Source organism: Rhincodon typus, chromosome 36, assembly GCF_021869965.1.
Source record: "Rhincodon typus isolate 14 chromosome 36, sRhiTyp1.1, whole genome shotgun sequence".
Taxonomy (NCBI): Eukaryota; Metazoa; Chordata; class Chondrichthyes; order Orectolobiformes; family Rhincodontidae; genus Rhincodon; species Rhincodon typus.
In genome coordinates this window covers 10,425,720-10,442,464 of record NC_063367.1, presented here as the reverse complement: position 1 = coordinate 10,442,464, position 16,745 = coordinate 10,425,720, and the positions used below count along the sequence as shown (strand labels likewise).

Sequence of the window (16,745 nt, the reverse complement as noted above, 5' to 3'; positions counted from 1 at the left end):
TGCTGCTTGGCCTGCTGTGTTCATCCAGCCCTGCACCTTGTTGTCTCAGATTCTCCAGCATCTGCAGTTCCTACTATCCCCAGAACATTACCTGGGTTTCTGGATTGATTGTCCAGCAATAATACCACCAGGCCAGCACCTCCCCATGTTATATGTATTTCATATAGCACACTGATGGCTAGATTTCAAAAGTACTTAATTCATTATAAAAGCTTTTGAGTCACTGAGGGTCGTGAAAAGTGCGTATTTAAATAAAGCACTTTTTACTCTCATTGAAGTACATCTAAGCTCAAATTGGACATAATTTGCTTAAATCAGCCATTAGTCAGGACAGTTCTTTTTAATGGTTCTTTGGATATGGACATTGTTGGCTGCACTGGCGTGTATTCTAAATCCCTAACTCCTGTTGAACTGAGTGTTGTTTGTCACGCCACTTCAGAGTCAATCATATTGCTCTGGGTTTCAAGCCATAGAAACCCTTACAGTGTGGAAGCAGGTCATTCAGCCCATTGAGACTACATGGACTTTCCGAACAGCATCGCACCCAGACCCACCTAGCCTATCCCTGTAACCCGGCATTTCCCACGGGTAATCCACCTAGTTTGCAGGCCCCTGGACACTATGGGCATTTCAGCATGGCCAACCCACCTAACCTACGCATCTTTGGACTGTGGGAGAGAACCCACACAGACACGTAGAGAATGTGCAAACTCCGCACAGACAGTCGCCCGAGGCTGCAGTCGAATCCGGGTCAGATCTAACTGTACTAATCACTGAGCTGCTGTGCAGGCCAGACCAGGTTAGGATGGCAGATTGCCCTCTCTGAAGTGCACTAGGTTAGTGATCTAGATAGGTTCTTATGGGAAACATCAATGGTTACATGGCCATCATTGCTAATTCCAGATTTTCATTGAATTCAAACCTCACCGTTGGTTATGGTGGGACTTTAACCCATATGTCTAGAATATTAACCTGATGTTCTTGATTATTAGTTTAAGGACATTACCCCATTGCCTCCTCCTAATGTTTGAAATATTACTAATTGAAGGTAACCATAAGAGCATAGTTAGGCCACTGGCCCATTGATTCTGCTTCAGCATTCACAATTTGAACCCACTAACCCCAGAATATTAGTCTAGTGACATTAGCACCACGCCTCCGCTTGTGTCAGATTTATCAAAAGATTTTAAGAAATTCTTAAATTTGAAATATCTTGACATTACAGCACAATTAAATCGGAGAATGAAAGTTGCATCAGCCCAGAACATGGGTCTTTGATCACGGTGCCTGAATTTAAGTTCAGCCACGGTTGTTCAGTGGTTAGCAGTGCTGCCTCACAGCACCAGGGACCTGGGTTAGATTCCACCTTCGGGTGTCTGACTGTGTGGAGTTTGCACATTCTTCCCTTGTCTGTGCGGGTTTCCTCCGGGTACTCCAGTTTACTCCAACAGTCTAAAGATATGTAGGTTAGGGTGGCTTGGCCATGGGAAATTGCCCATAGTGTGCAGGCTAGCTGCGTTAGCCAGGGTAAATGCAGGATTGCAGGGATAGAGTCAGAGTGTGTTTAAGAATGCTCTTCGGAAGATTGGCCCGGACTCGATGGGCCAAACGGCCCGCTTCCAAACTGCAGGGGATTCTATGAAAACGTGTCTATTTAATTTGAATTTGAGGTCAGGCTAAAGCCTTATTCTAGCTTCATTCTCAAAATTCTAATTTTAGGAAACAGTTTTGTCTATCAGGAGCATAGATGCATGCAGTAAATACATGAGTAAGTTAACTGATTGACAGCTGAGTCGAGTTTAATTAACTGAGAGATTTCATGCAAAGGGAGAGGTTTTGACACAAAAGGTTCAGAATGAACAGATCAAACAGCAAGGGATAGGAACAGCAGTATCATTTTTGCTTTAATCTGTGGAACAAATAGGGGGAACACCAGCAGAGGAAATGCTAGTTGAAGCTATATAAAGATGCAATGCAAGCAAAAATTTGTGTAGACATAAAGAATTGAATCAAATGACAATGTTTCATGTATACATAAAATCTACAGAAATAGCATGGTTAATGTTATTTAATGACAGGTACATTTGTGCTGTGAAAGTAAGACAAGGTAGGTGAACTTTATAAAAATAATAGAAAAGGGGTAATGTTGCCATAATACCAGAGGACCAATAGGGCTGCTCTCTCATCAGGGGAGTAGGGGTTGGTGAGAGAGATAACTGTTGGTGGCTTAATCTGAGTGTCGTCACACTTCAGCTGAGCGGAGAGGTTAAGAAGGAACATAGAACATAGAACAGTACAGCACAGTACAGGCCCTTCGGCCCACGATGTTGTGCCGACCTATTATCCTACTAAGATCAACCTACCCTGCATACTCAACATTTTGCTATTCTCCATGTGCCTATCCAAGAGTTGCTTAAAAGTCTCTAAATTATCTGACTCCACTACCACTGCCGGCAGCGCATTCTGCACGCCCTCCACTCTTAAGAAGGAGTTAACTAACCTCCCACACACAAAGCTGTGAAAGCCCCTCATTGCTCGATGGATAGAATTTAAAAACAGGGAGGTTATGCTGCAGCTGTATAGGGTGCTGGTGAGGCCGCACCTGGAGTACTGTGTACAGTTTTGTCTCCTTACTCTAGAAAGGATGTACTGGTACTGGAGGGGGTGCAGGCAAGGTTCACTAGGTTGATTCTGAAGTTGAGAGGGTTGGCTTATGATTGAACAGACTGGGCCTATACTCATTGGAATTTAGAAGAAGGGAGGGTTAACTTATAGAAACGTACAAAATAATGAAGGGAATAGATAAGATAGGAGCAGGGAGGTTGTTTCCACTGGCAGGTGAAAATAGAACTTGGGGGCATAGCTTCAAAATGAAGGGTGGGTAAGAGGAGCTGAGTCCATGAAAATATCAGCCATGATCTTATTGAATGGCGGAGCAGGCTCAAGGGCCTGTTTCTTATGTTCTTACGTGCTATCAAAATGCAAGTCTTCTTTAAACCTTATTTTTCAAATGCTTCTTAGAAACAAAAAAGTGTTTGTTGATTTATCGTAACCTATTCCCTCTTTCTTATTCATAATTCACATAACCCTCTATAGCTTTGTCTGAAGGTTAGTTAGCTCAATTAATTAGACAGCTGGTTAGTTGTTGTCAATAGCATAGGTTCAATTCCCACACTGGTTGAGCTTATCATGAAAGTTGTTCCTTTTCAAACTCTCCCCTCACCTGCGGCGTGATGACCGTCAGGTTAAACCACCCCCAGTCATCTTTTTCTAATAAGACAGCAATCCTATGGTCTGGTAGGATAATGGGAAGTCCCAGAGTTTTGTAAAGTGTTGTAATATGGAAAATGCGGCAGCTAAACCTGCACATAGCAAGATGAAACAAATGAACTGATCGTTTTAGATTGAACCCAGCACAGCAGAAAAAAAAAATTGCATCTTCAAAATAATGCTGTCATCCACCTGAGAGGCCATAAAAGACCTTGGTTTAAGACCTCAATTAAAAGGGAGCATCCTTTTACAATGTAGCAGTCCCTCCATACTGCACTGTGACTATCAGCCTTAATGCACTCAAATCTCCAGGTGGGATTTGAATTCAAAACCTTCCGACCCACAGTTGACAGTTCCAGTAACTGATACTTAATGAATCCTGATCTCTATTCATGATTTCACTATCGTTCTGCCACTACATGTCCTCATCTCAGTCTCTCAACAATCATTTAAATCAATCACTTAGAAGTACAGAACTGTACTGTTGCTGCAAAGTTGGATTTGTTGATGAAGCCTTTTCCGTTGAACTCATAAGGACAAATGCAAGGGAGGCAGATTTCAAAGACCACAGTAATGTATCATACTGGAGAATAGATTGTTTGGCAAGTCACTTGTGATTGGCTGAGGTGTTACCATGGGGAAAGCAACAGAGCTTGGAATAGCAATTGGCTTCCGGAAGTCCAGGTATTTTGAAAATGGTACAAGGCTTGGACATATTTGTTTTGTTTTCAGAGAATAGGTCCCTGTGCATGTCAATTCCAGCAGTATAAATGAGTCATGTTGCAAGTGCATCTGATTATCTTACATTTGTTGTTTTCACAACTTATTCAGGAATGTCCAGTAATGGCTACCCAATTGTGAAATCACATTTAATCTCAGACATTTCGTGATAGTTTTTGCAAGAGCAGACTGGTTGAGTATCGATTGTATTCTGCCTATCACTGTTGGGTAAGGACAATAAGACTCTGAAGTAACCTTGTCATCATGCCATGAAGCTGCACATCAGTGGGCATAAATACAAGAGTGGGTACGATTAGGACATGTTGGAAGAACGCTATGCCAGAACCATCCATTCTCAGGAAGGCAGTCCACAAACATTTGAACAGTTAACAAAAGTAGATTACTCAATGTTTTTGCTCTATAAGCCAGAGCCTGGTATCGTAGAATCCCTACAATGTGGAAGCAGGGCATTTGGCTCATCAAGTCCACACCAAAAAGCATCCCACTTAGACCCAGCCCCCTATCCCATCCCTGTAACCCTGCAATTCCCATGGTTAATCCACCTAGCCTGCACATTCCTGGATACTATGGGCAATTTAGCATGGTCATTCCACCTAACCTGCATACCTTTGCATTGTGGAAGGGAACCAGTGCACCCAGAGGAAACCCATGCACATATAGGTAGTTCTGCTATAATGCAAATTTTGTTAACATGAATTGGCTGCAATGCAATTGATGAATAGTGGACACTATTTGGTTAACACAAACTTTCTGCCATGCAGGTATAGCGATTTTCTACAGCGATTTCCGTATAACGTGATTTTCTATAGCGTGATGTCACACAAGAACGCAGCTATCGCTTTATAGAAGAACTTCCCATATGGGGAGAATGTGTAACTCCATACAGACAGTCTCCCAAGGCTGGAATTGAACCAGGGTCCCTGAAGCTATGATGTAGCAGTGCTCATCAGTGAGCCACTGTGCCACCCAAATAGTATGTCTATGATTAACGTGTATATCAGTATATATTATTAATACTTAATAAATAATCTTTATGACTATTTATGTGAGAGAGTTTGAGAAGGAACATCTTTCATGGTAAGCTCAATCAGTGTGGGAATTGAACTTATTTGTGACTATTTTGACTTCACCTTCTCTTCAGCCAGTTTAAACAGCCCAACTCATAGTATGGCATCAAACAATATAACAAATTATGGTGGCAGCACAGTAGTCACTGTCTAGAAAATTGAGATCATAGTGAAGATGAAGAAGGAAATCTGAGATAATGTGGGGAAGGGAAGAATTATTTGTAAATAGGAAACTTTTAAAACATGATGTGTACAGCCTAAAGACCAACCAACAGTCAGAAAGAAAGTGTCATTAGGCCAAATAGCAGCTGTGAAGGAAGAATCACTGAAAAGAAATTTCTCTAGAAACTATAAGTTTCAAAAAAGCTTTCTACAAAAGTAATGGGGGAAACAACCCCCTAAAAAAAAACAGTGAGAGCAGTAAAAGCTCACGATTGGTTAAAGCAAGAAGCTTGCATTGAGTGCACAAGGAAAGGAGCTGACTGGCAGACACCAAAGTAGATTGCCCCCCTGAGGAATGGAATACATAAAGTTTTGCTTGCACCTGAAAACTCGGTGGAGGACCACAGTTAAGACTTCTCATGGTGACTTAGCAAATTTCTTAATGAGTTCCTTGATAAAAAATAGTTACTAACAGCAAGTTAAAGATCATTCTTCAGGTACAGTCTCTGAGAATGTTGATTCCAAACAGTCAGATATTAAAATTATTCTTACAATTCGAAATATCAAATCCTTAAGAGTAAAACTTAATGATATATTTATTACTTTGATGCCTTGAATGATGAATTCAAAGTTTCATTCAACAGGTAAGCAATTCCAAGGCAGTCAATCAAGAGATCATTGCATCTTATTGATTAAAGCCATTTTGAGAAAAATTCTACCCACAGATCTTTGGAAATCTTTCAACCATCTTAGAAATGGAATACTTTCCTTCAGCTCAATGAAGACACCATATGGGCGAAGGAAAACCACACTCTTCATTAACAAAAGCACTCAAGACAGCAACTACGTTAATCACCTTCAATTTTAGTACGCCAACACCCAGTTTTACAACAACAATGGTTCAATGGCAACTTTAATCAATAAAGAAAACAACAGAGCAGCGAAATGAGTGCAGTACAAGGAGATCAAAATCCTAAAATAGCAGTGGACATAGAATCTAGAAATATGTTCAAAACACATTCTGCAGCAAAGGTTCATACTATCTGAAAATTCTATGGAGCATGTTGGCTACTTAAAACACAATAAACCATCAGACCAGAGGAGACTGATCTCTAAACTGAACAATATGCTGCATGTGACAAAATCCTAAACAAGCCAACATTGTGTTTTGTCACAGGTGTGGCCCTAAAATCCCATATCACCAAAGACATTACTGTCAAGCATTACATCACCAATGTACTCAAAGCGAAAGAGGTCACTTCTTGACAATGGTTTACAGTCTGAAAGATAGAACAATACACAATTCCAGTCATTCTCAACACAATATATACGTCCATGCCTTGGAACAGAGCCTTGAAGGTTACATCACTACTGAAGAAGAACAAGCTTCATAAGGAGAACGACAATGAATGGACAGACTATTTCATTACTTCCTAGGATAACTAACAATGGACGAAAATCAGATGCTGATAATGAAGTAGAAGATGTATGATGACCTTATAATTCTCATACACTTCTGCAGCTAAAACCTTCCCTATTGATTTAATCTCTGATAATGCAAGTCAGCAGAGAAATAGCAAAGAAATCAACTTTACCTCAAGTGATTCCATATCTTGTGATAGACTTCCCTTACTCACCTTACTTCAAAACCTTGGGGAAGAGTGGTCGAGAAAAGGACAAAACGTACAGCAAATATTGTAAAACAAAGTAACCTGAATCACTTATTTACATGTTATATTTATATGTAAATCTATTAATTAATGTTTATGTTAAAGGGAAAATGCTTGGGAAGGGGTTTTGCGTAAAGGCAAAAAGACCCTGTATCAACCTTGCAAGGAGGTCATAGAGTAGCACATCACTGAGTATAAATATCACAGCATGGGCGGAGTTAACACATTCTAGAACCCTCTACTCTCAGGGAGAAAAAACTGAGAGTACATGAACTCGAGTATGTGAAGAAGATAGATTAATTATTAGTCACTCTAACCATAAGTCAGAGCCTGGTATGTCTTAAATTAACATGTACAGCAGTATTTAGTATAATTACTGGAAAGGGCCCCAGTATGCTGTCAAGTATTAAACAATATGATAAAAGAATTATCAACAACTGAAGGAATATAATGTTTGATTTGATCAGTTCGTTGTTGGGGACATAGAGTTGTATATCATAGGACCCCTATAATCTGAAAACGGTCCTCCAGATGAAATAAGAGAGCTATTTGAATACTTAGCAGTAGGTCCCTTTAAAAGTAACAGCAATCACCACTGATATAGGAGCATCAGGTCTGCCATCCCTCATTACAGTACCTTTATCAGCCCTTTAACTTCAATTCTGCTGAGTTAAAAGTTGACCTTTGCAAAATGCAATTTTTTTAAACCATGCAGTGTCAGCAAATTGCTTGATGTCTGCAATTGTGTCATACTGAATGTTATATATTTTAAATAATTGCAGAATAATCAACTAGTCAGATTGATCTCACATCAATTGTTGGAAATCCTTTAATCCAAAACTGATCGGCAAGTGCTGAATGCACTAAAATGTGGAATGCCCTCCAGTGGGAGGATGGGATATTAAAATTCATTATTTGAAGTATTCTAGCTTTGTTTTTTAAAAAAAAAGTCTAACTCACAAAGTGGATGACAAACAAATCTATTCAAACAGAGATGAAAAGTCAGGAGATAAATGCACATGATCCCCTAGTGATTGCAGAAGGTATCAGTGCGGATCAGTGTAGATTGGAGGTACAATCCAGGAAGGTTCAAAGCTGAGTGTGGACTGAGATGGCATATCATTGGGATGTGAGAGGCGTAGGGGTTTGGTGAAGGGAAAAGTTTGCAGGGAATCCCATTGGGTTTGTGCATTTAGGCATGAGGTGATTAGTGGTGTAGGAGGAGATTTCCTAACCCCTGATAGTTAATCGATGGCTTCATAAGAGGGTTGTTCTGGGCTTAGATACAATACCACTTGCAGCTGGAATGCCTGTTTTGAATCTTTCTTTCTACACCTGGAAGACTGTGAGCAGTTTTGTTCCCGTTACCTAAGGTAAGATACACTTGTATCAGAGGTAGTCCAGAGAAAGTTCACAAAGCTGATACCAGGTATGGAGACACTGCCTTTTGAGAAATTGCATTGGTTGGGCCTTTATCATTGGAATTTAGAAAAATGAGAGGTACCCTTATTGAAACACTCAAGATTCTTAGGAGGCTTGTCAGGATAAATGTGGACAGGTTGTTTCCCCATGTGGGACAGTCTAGAATCAGAGGGTATAATCTCAGAATAAGAGGTTGCATATTTAAGACAGGGATGAGGAGGAATTTCTTCTCTCATAATGCAGTGAATTTGTGGAATTCTTTACGCCAGAGGGCTGTCGAGGCTGAGTTTTTCGTAACGCTCAACACTGAGATAGATTTTTAATCAGTAAGGGAACCAAGAGAATCAAGGCAGTGGAGTTGAGGATTGTCAAATCAGCCATGGTCTCACTGAATGGCAGATCAGACATGATGGGCTGAATGGTCTACTTCTGCTCCAATGTCTATTACCAGATGTGAATTTAAGAAGAATTTGTTCTGTCAAGTTTCTTTTTAAAGGGAGTGTTGTAAACTTGGCTCAAGGCAGTCTGTTCCAAGCCAATAAACTAGACAGCTTGGGAGGGTTAGGTTTCTTTTAAGTTAGAACAATAGAAGCAGTCTGAACGGGTGGGGTCCAGCTCCCACAGAACCAGGATTTTAGCTTTCACTAGTTGCTGGATGTGAAAGCCTTTATTCCTCTCTCCGTTACAGCAAAAAACTTGGGTTTTCTTCCTGCTGACAGATTGCAAATGAGACAATCAATCTTACTGAATTATGCCTTTTGCCAAGGCATATTGTATTTATAAGATGTTACTAGTTTGGAACAGTTGCATTTACTAGTTAAATAATCTATTATTCCATGAAGTTTTACTATAGAAATAAGATATTCCAATTCTTCTTTCTTTTGTTATATTTCAACCACAGTGTAAGAATAAAGAGTGTTTTGTTTCAAGCCTGGTAGTTCGACCAATCAAATTGCATTCAGAACACAACACCTTACACTTGCTTTTAAAAATAAGAGAAAGTTAGGTTCTAGGCTGTCTTCATTTTGAGGGGGTTTGGTCTAGTCCAAAACACGTCTTATCATCTTATGAAATCTACCATCTGCAGGGGCAAGAGCAGCAGATGAATGCCACCAGAAACAAGTTTCCCACCAAACCACTCACTATCCTGATTTAGAATTACCTCACCATTCCTTCAGTGTCACTGAGTCAAAGTCCTAGAATGTCCTCCCTAATGGACAGGAGCAGGAGAAGGCAATATGGCCCATCAAGACTGCACTGCATTGTGGGTGATCATAGCTAAACTTGGGCCTTGTAGTGATTGGAACCAGGTGGATCTATTGACCTGGGCCAGTCAGGGAGGTCTAGCTGACCAATTTAAACAGGGGATTCAGAATCTCCTCACTTCCCAGATTGACTCTGAGCTGGATGGACACAACCAGTGTACTGTGCAAATGTAAATAAAGGGGGATTCGGTGACAGTATACCGGCCCCTGTGCAACTATTTTAGACCTCAAATCCACTTTGCACACCATTTCCCATGTCCCTTGATTTCCTACAAGACCAAGAATCTATCTGAGCCACAAATGTACTCAATGACCGAGTATCTGCAACTTTCTGGGGTGGAAAATTCAAAAAAACTCAGTTTCAGTGGAGGAATTTCTCCTTAACTCAGTCCGAAATGATTAACCCCTTTTCCTGAAACTCTGCTTTTCATTTTAACAGAGTTAACATTTCAAGTCCTGGGGCCCTTCCTCAGATTGGAAGATGAACTGTCAGTCATGTAGGAGCAGTCAGTTACCTTCCTATATTGATTTTTTTTTAGCAAAATCGTAGTTTGGAAAACAAGTTTTCGAGCATGGGATTTTGTTGCCAAGTAAAAGAAATAGCTATTCCTAACATACGTGCTGCGACGATCCTTTAGCAGCTAATGGACCAGATTACGGGGATAAAGGTTGAAAGACTTATTAATCATCCGTAAAGTGCATAATATTTGCACAAAATAACTCAAATGGGATGCAATTTTTCAGATCAGGACCCAGACAGCGATAATGATATCTGGGGAAATATAGGCACATTTGCTTTGATTCAGTTGCAGGGGGTGCAGCCATGAAACAACATGTTTCATTGGTTAGGCCACTTTTGTAATACTGCATGCAATTCTGGTCTCCCTGCTATAGGAAAGATGTTGTGAAACTGGAAAGGGTTCTGAAAAGATTTGTAAGGATGTTGCCAGGGTTGAAGAGTTTGAACTATAGAGGGAGAGCTATTTTACCTGGAGCGTCGGAGGCTGAGGGGGTGACCTTATCGAAGTTTAAAAAATCATGAGGCCATGGATAGGGTGAATAGTTGAGGTTTTTTCCACGCGGTAAGGGAATCCAAAACTAGATGGTGTAGGTTTAAGGTGAGAAGGGCAAGATTTAAAAGTGACTTGAGGGACAACTTTTTCACACAGAGGGTGGTGCGTGTATGGAATGAGCTGCCAGAAGAGTTGGTGGAGGATGGTACAATTGCTACATTTAAAAGGCATCTGAATGGATATATGGATAGAAAGGGTTTAGAGGGATATGGGCCAAATGCTGGCAAATGGGACTAGATTAATTTAGGGCATCTGACCAGCATGGACATGTTGGACCTAAGGCTGCTCTACATCTCAATGACTCAGGAAACGAAAATTAAGCTCTTCACTACCAATGAATTAGAATGGAATGTAGTCTTTTTTGTGAAGTAGGGTAGCCAATCTGTGCACATCAAGATCCCACAAATGAATTGAACAGCCACTGAACCTTTCTTTTGAAACTGTCATTTTGCTGAGGGATTAATGTTGGCTAGAAGACCAAGGAAAATTCTTTTTACTTTAACATGGTTCCTTGGTATTTTCTCAATGTTTCATTTGTTTTGGTGTCGGCTGTGGGATAGTTCGTGGACCTCTTGCTGTTAACGTACAGATTTCTGCAGTCTGGTCACAGTCCATGACGTGAGCTCAAATGTTCAAGGGCAGCTGTTAAGTCAACAGGTTAAAATATGCCGGAGATTTGCCTGTAGTACAGTTCAATACTGTAAGGTAACTACACTTACAAACACTGATACTCCAGTGTAGTACTGAAGTGATGCTGCACTGTCAGATACACACCCTCAAAACTGCTAAACCACCTACTCCACCACCACACACACACACACATACCGTCAACACTCTTAAACCACAACTACCTGACACACACTAGTCATGCCTCTCAGAATTCTGTAAGTTTCAATTAGATCCCCCCGATCCTTCTAAACTCCATTGAGTACTGACCCAGAGTCCTCAACCATTCCTCATATGACAAGCTTTTCATCCCAGGATCATTCTTGTAAACCTCCTCTTGACCCTCTCCAAGGTCAACACATCCTTTCATAAATATGAGGTCCAAAATTGCTCAGAATATTCCAAATAGGTCTGACCAGAGCCTTATACAGCCTCAGCAGTAAATTTCTGCTCTTATATTGTAGCCCTCTTGAAATAAATGCTAACATCGCATTTACCTTCCTCACTGCAAACTGTACCTACATGTTAACATGAAGAGAATCCTGAACTAGGACTTCCACGTCCCTCTCTATTTCAAATTTCCAAAGCCTTTCCCCATTTAGAAGATAGACCATACCTCTATTCTTCCTACAAAATTGCATAGCCTCACACTTTCCCACATTGCATTCCACCTGCCACTTCTTTGCCCACTCTCGTAGCCTGTCCAAGTCCTTCTGCAGCATCCCCACTTCCTCAACAGTTCCTGCCCCTCCACCTAACCTTGTGTTATCTGCCCTCAGTTCCTTCGTTCAGATTGTTAACGTATAACATGAATGGTTGTGATCTCAGCGTGGACCCCACTAGTCATCGGCTGCCATCCTGAGAAGGACTCTTTTATCCCCATTCTCTGCTTTCTGCCAGGCAGTCAATCTTCTATCCATGACAGTACCTGGCCTCCAGTACCATGGGCTCTATCTTATTTAGCAGCGGCCTGTGCGGCACCTTGTCAAAGACCTTCTGAAAGTCCAGACAGATAACATCCATTGGCTCTCCTGCTCATTACCTCTTCAAAGAATTCCAACAGATTTGTCAGGCATGACCTTCCCTTGATGAAGCTATGCTGACTTAGCCTTATTTGACCATGCACTTCCAAGTACTCCGTAATCTTATCCTTTATAATAGATGCTAAAATCTTACCAATAACTGAGGTCAGGCTAACCAGCCTATAGTTTCCCGTCTTCTGCCGCCCTCCTTTCTTAAACTGTGGTGTTAGTTTAGCCATTTTCCAGTCCTCTGGCACCCTCCCTGACTTCAAAAGTCTGGGGTGTAGACCATCTGGTCCAGCTAATTGATCCACCCTTTAGATCTTCCAGATTCCGTAGCATCTTTTTCTCTGTGATGGTCATTAGACTCATCTCTACCCCCTGATCCTCTTACGTAATTCAACAGAATTTGACTTCGTAGGTATGTATGCGTTTATGTTCATATGTAAGATGTTTTGAAAAATCCTGTGACCATGAGTTTTTTTTTTATCATTTTAAGTCGTTCTTTTTTAAAAGAAGTATCCAGCTGGACAGGAAGAGACGCCTTTGGTTTAACGTCTGATTTGAGAGATTGACAACGCTGACAGTGCAGCAGCCTTTCTGGTTTCCAACTCTGTGGGAGTCTTATGACATAAAGTTGCAAGATATGTCTACATAACGTCGTACACTTTTACTTCACAAAATACTTTGTGTTGATGTATGAACAATTGTAAATCCTTCTCTAATCTGCTCATTTCTAGCACTGCTCTGCTGATACTTCTCCATTTTACTGACTCCAGATCTTAACAGAGAGAGAATAAATAAATAAATCTGTGTTCACTTTGACTATTTGTTGACAAATGCTTCACAGGTTAACATTTAACAGGACTAGGGAGGCAGTAACAACCAATTAATACTGTCCATTGACCATCTCTGAGCAGCTTTACAGAGAGTTAAATCAGGATCAATAATCCTCTTGCTCCCTTTTTCTACAACATTGCAATCTGTTGGATTTAGGTGTTGAAAAGCAGCAACGTAGATTATCAAAGCAGGTTTTTTTGAAAAAAATCAGCATGTTCTTACAATCCATTACATTCTTGCTCTTTAATGAATTTTGGCCTCAATAGTGCTCTGTGCAGTCCTAGAGATATACAGCACGGAAGCAGACCCTTCAGTCCAACTCATCCATGCTGACCTGATATCCTAAATTAATCTGATCCCAATAGCCAGCATTTGGCCCAAATCCCTCTGAAACCTTCCCCGTCATGTACCCATCCAGATGCTTTTTAAATGTTGTAATTGTACCAGCCTCCACTACCTCCTTCGGCAGCTCATTCCATACATACACCACGCTCTGCATGAAAACGCTGACCTTCAGGTCACTTTAAAATCTTTCCCCTCTCACCTTAAACCTATGCCCTCTGGTTTTGTACTCCCCTACCCTGGGGAAAAGACCTTGACTATTCACCTTATCTATGCCCCTCATGATTTTATAAACCTCTATAAGGTCACCCCCTCAGCCTCCGACGTTCCAGGGAAAAAAGGCCTCAGCCTATTCAGCCTCTCCCTATAGCTCAAATCTATATCCCTCTAAACCCTTCCTATTCATGTACCCATCCAGATGCCTTTTAACTGTTGTAATTGTACCAGCCTCCACCACTTCCTCTGGCAGCTCATTCTGTGCCTGCACAACAAGCATTAACTCCTTACGATACTTTTGCATCCAAATCCTTTCATGATAAACAATAGCTTTCTTAATTACTTGCTGTACCTTCATACTAACCTTGTGTGATTTACACGGGAGGACACCCAGATCCCACTGCATCTGAGAGCTCTGCAATCTCTCACCATTTAGGCAATCTGCTTCTTTTTTAATTCTTCCTGTCAAAATGGACCATTTCATATTTTCACCCATTAGATGTCAATTGCTACATCTTTGCTCACTCACTTCAGCTATCTCTATCTCTTTGTTAGCTCCTTATGTAATATTTACAACTTTCACTTTTCTGCAAACAGCAGCAACACGAAAAGTGATCATTTGTAAATAAAGCAATTTGGGAAATCCTCTTGTGTCAAAGGTGCTATAGGACTGGGGACTCTGTTTATCAGAAAGTGGAAATGGAGCTGAGGAAAATGAGAGGTAAATCATTGCTAACATCTTCATTTAACATTTCATCTTCAGTTCTTTTACTTTGACTCTTACACAAGTTTAGCAAATGCTTCAGTCTTAGCATAATAAAAAGATAATTCCACAATCACGGCATCATTTTCAACTGATTTACATCTTGGCATCAATCCACAACGTGCACTGTCTATTTTTAGACAATGTTATGAGTCTGGGAGGTGGGAGAGCAGCTAATATTCAAAGATTTATGGCAATGAAGGACAACTTCCATTTGCTTGTACTCCCACAGCCTTGACCATACATTATAGAAACGGATGATAAAACAAGAAAGTTCCTTTGCATACTAAAGATGACTAGTGTCCTACGAGATGGAAAATATTTGTTGATATCTGCAAGTTTAAGCATATTTTTTCAGTTGAAAAACTGGGTGGGAGAATAATTTAGAACAAAGATCAAAGAGATGAGTACGTGGAATTGATTTGATTTGATTTATTATTGTCACATGTACCAACAGTAAAAAAGTATTGTTTTTTGTGTTATCCAGACAAATCATACCTTACATAAGCACATCAGGGTAATAGAACAGAATGCAGAGTATAGTGTTACAGCTACAGAGAAGGTGCAGAGAAAGATCAACTCTGATATAGGAGATGCCCATTCATATGAAGGCTTTGGCGAGGTTGCAGAAGAGGTTTACCAGGATGCTGCTAGGATTAAAGGATGTGAGTTATAATGAGAGGCTAGAAAAATTCAGGTTGTTTTCTCTGGAGCAACAGAGGTTGAAGGGCGTCATTGATAGACATCTATAAAATTATGAAATGCATAGTTAGGGTCGACGGTCAGAATCTTCTTCCAGAGTTGAAATGTCCAATACTAGAGGGCAAGCATTTAAGGTGAGAGGGGGAAAGCTCAAAGGAGATGTAAGGGGTAAGTTTTTAGCACAGAGAGTGGCAGGAGTACGGTACACTCTTCCAGGGGATGGTGGTAGAGGCAGATCCGTTAGGGGCATTTAAGGGACTTTTAGGTAAGCACATGAATATGCAAGAAATGGAGGGATATGGACCATAGGCAGGCAGAATGGATTAGTTTAATTTGGCGCCATGTTCGGCACAAAATTGCGGGCCGAAGGGCCCGTTCCTGTGCTGTAGAGTTCTATGTTCTATCTACGTTCCAAGTCTAAGATAATAGCAGGGAAGAAGCTGTCCTTAAATCTGTTTCTATGCATTTTCAAACTTTTATATCTTCTGCCTGATGGAAGAGGTTGAAGAGTATAACCGGGGTGGTGGTGGTCTTTGATTATGTTGACTGCTTTCCTGAGGCAGTGGAAGGTATAGACAGAGTCAGTGGAAAGGGTCTAGGCCCAAAACGTCAGCCTTCCTGCTCCTCTGATGCTGCTTGGCCTGCTGTGTTCATCCAGCTCTACATCTTGTTATCTCAATGGAAAGAAGGCTGGTTTTCAATTTCTTGCAGTCTTGGCAGAGCAGTTGCCAAACCAAGCTGTGATGCATCCAGATAGGATACTTTCCATGATGCATCTATAAAAAATTGTAAAAGTCCTTGTGGAAATGCCAAAATTCCTTAGCCATCTGAGGAACTCAAGGTGTTGGCGTGCTCTCTTGACTGTAGCATTGACATGGATGGACCAGGTTAGATTGTATGTCTGTCAACTTGTTGATTTGATTCCATACTCAAATCCAGTAGCTGAACTCTGACTTACTCAGACCATTTCAGATGTAGATTTACAAGGCTTCCCTCCCAATAATGTGGAACCTTAATCCAGGAGTACAGTACAGAGATCAACCAGATTGCTTTCTTAGTGTGACAAAGTTCTAAATGATTTAAATTATTAGAAAAATTAACAGCAGCAGTACCACCATTGACCCATTCATCTCTCAGGTGAGGCCCAGACTGTGATTGAAACCTCACTAAAATTTTTTTCATACTCATTCATGAGGTGAGGGTATCACTGGCCAGTATTTATTGCCAATTCCTAATTGCCCAGAGGGCAGTTAAGATTAAACCACATTGCTGTGGGTCTGGAGTCGCATGTAGGCCCGACCACATAAGGATGGCAGTTTCCTTCCCAAAAGGACATTAATGAACCAGATGTAGTAGGAACTGCCGATGCTGGAGAATCTGAGATAACAAGGTGTAGAGCTGGATGAACACAGCAGGCCAAGCAGCATCAGAGGAGCAGGAAAGCTGACGTTTCAGGTCTGGACCCATTTCTGAAGAAGGGTCCAGCTCTGAAACGTCAGCTTTCCTGCTCCTCTGATGCTGCCT

At 40.9% G+C, this 16,745-nt stretch overlaps 1 protein-coding gene across 1 annotated transcript in view; it reads right to left on the bottom strand.

Annotated features, from left to right (window-relative positions):
* The window catches only part of LOC109935430 (CD276 antigen-like), a 244,887-nt gene that overhangs the window by 146,046 nt on the left and 82,096 nt on the right, over window positions 1-16,745 (bottom strand). The window lies entirely within an intron of this gene.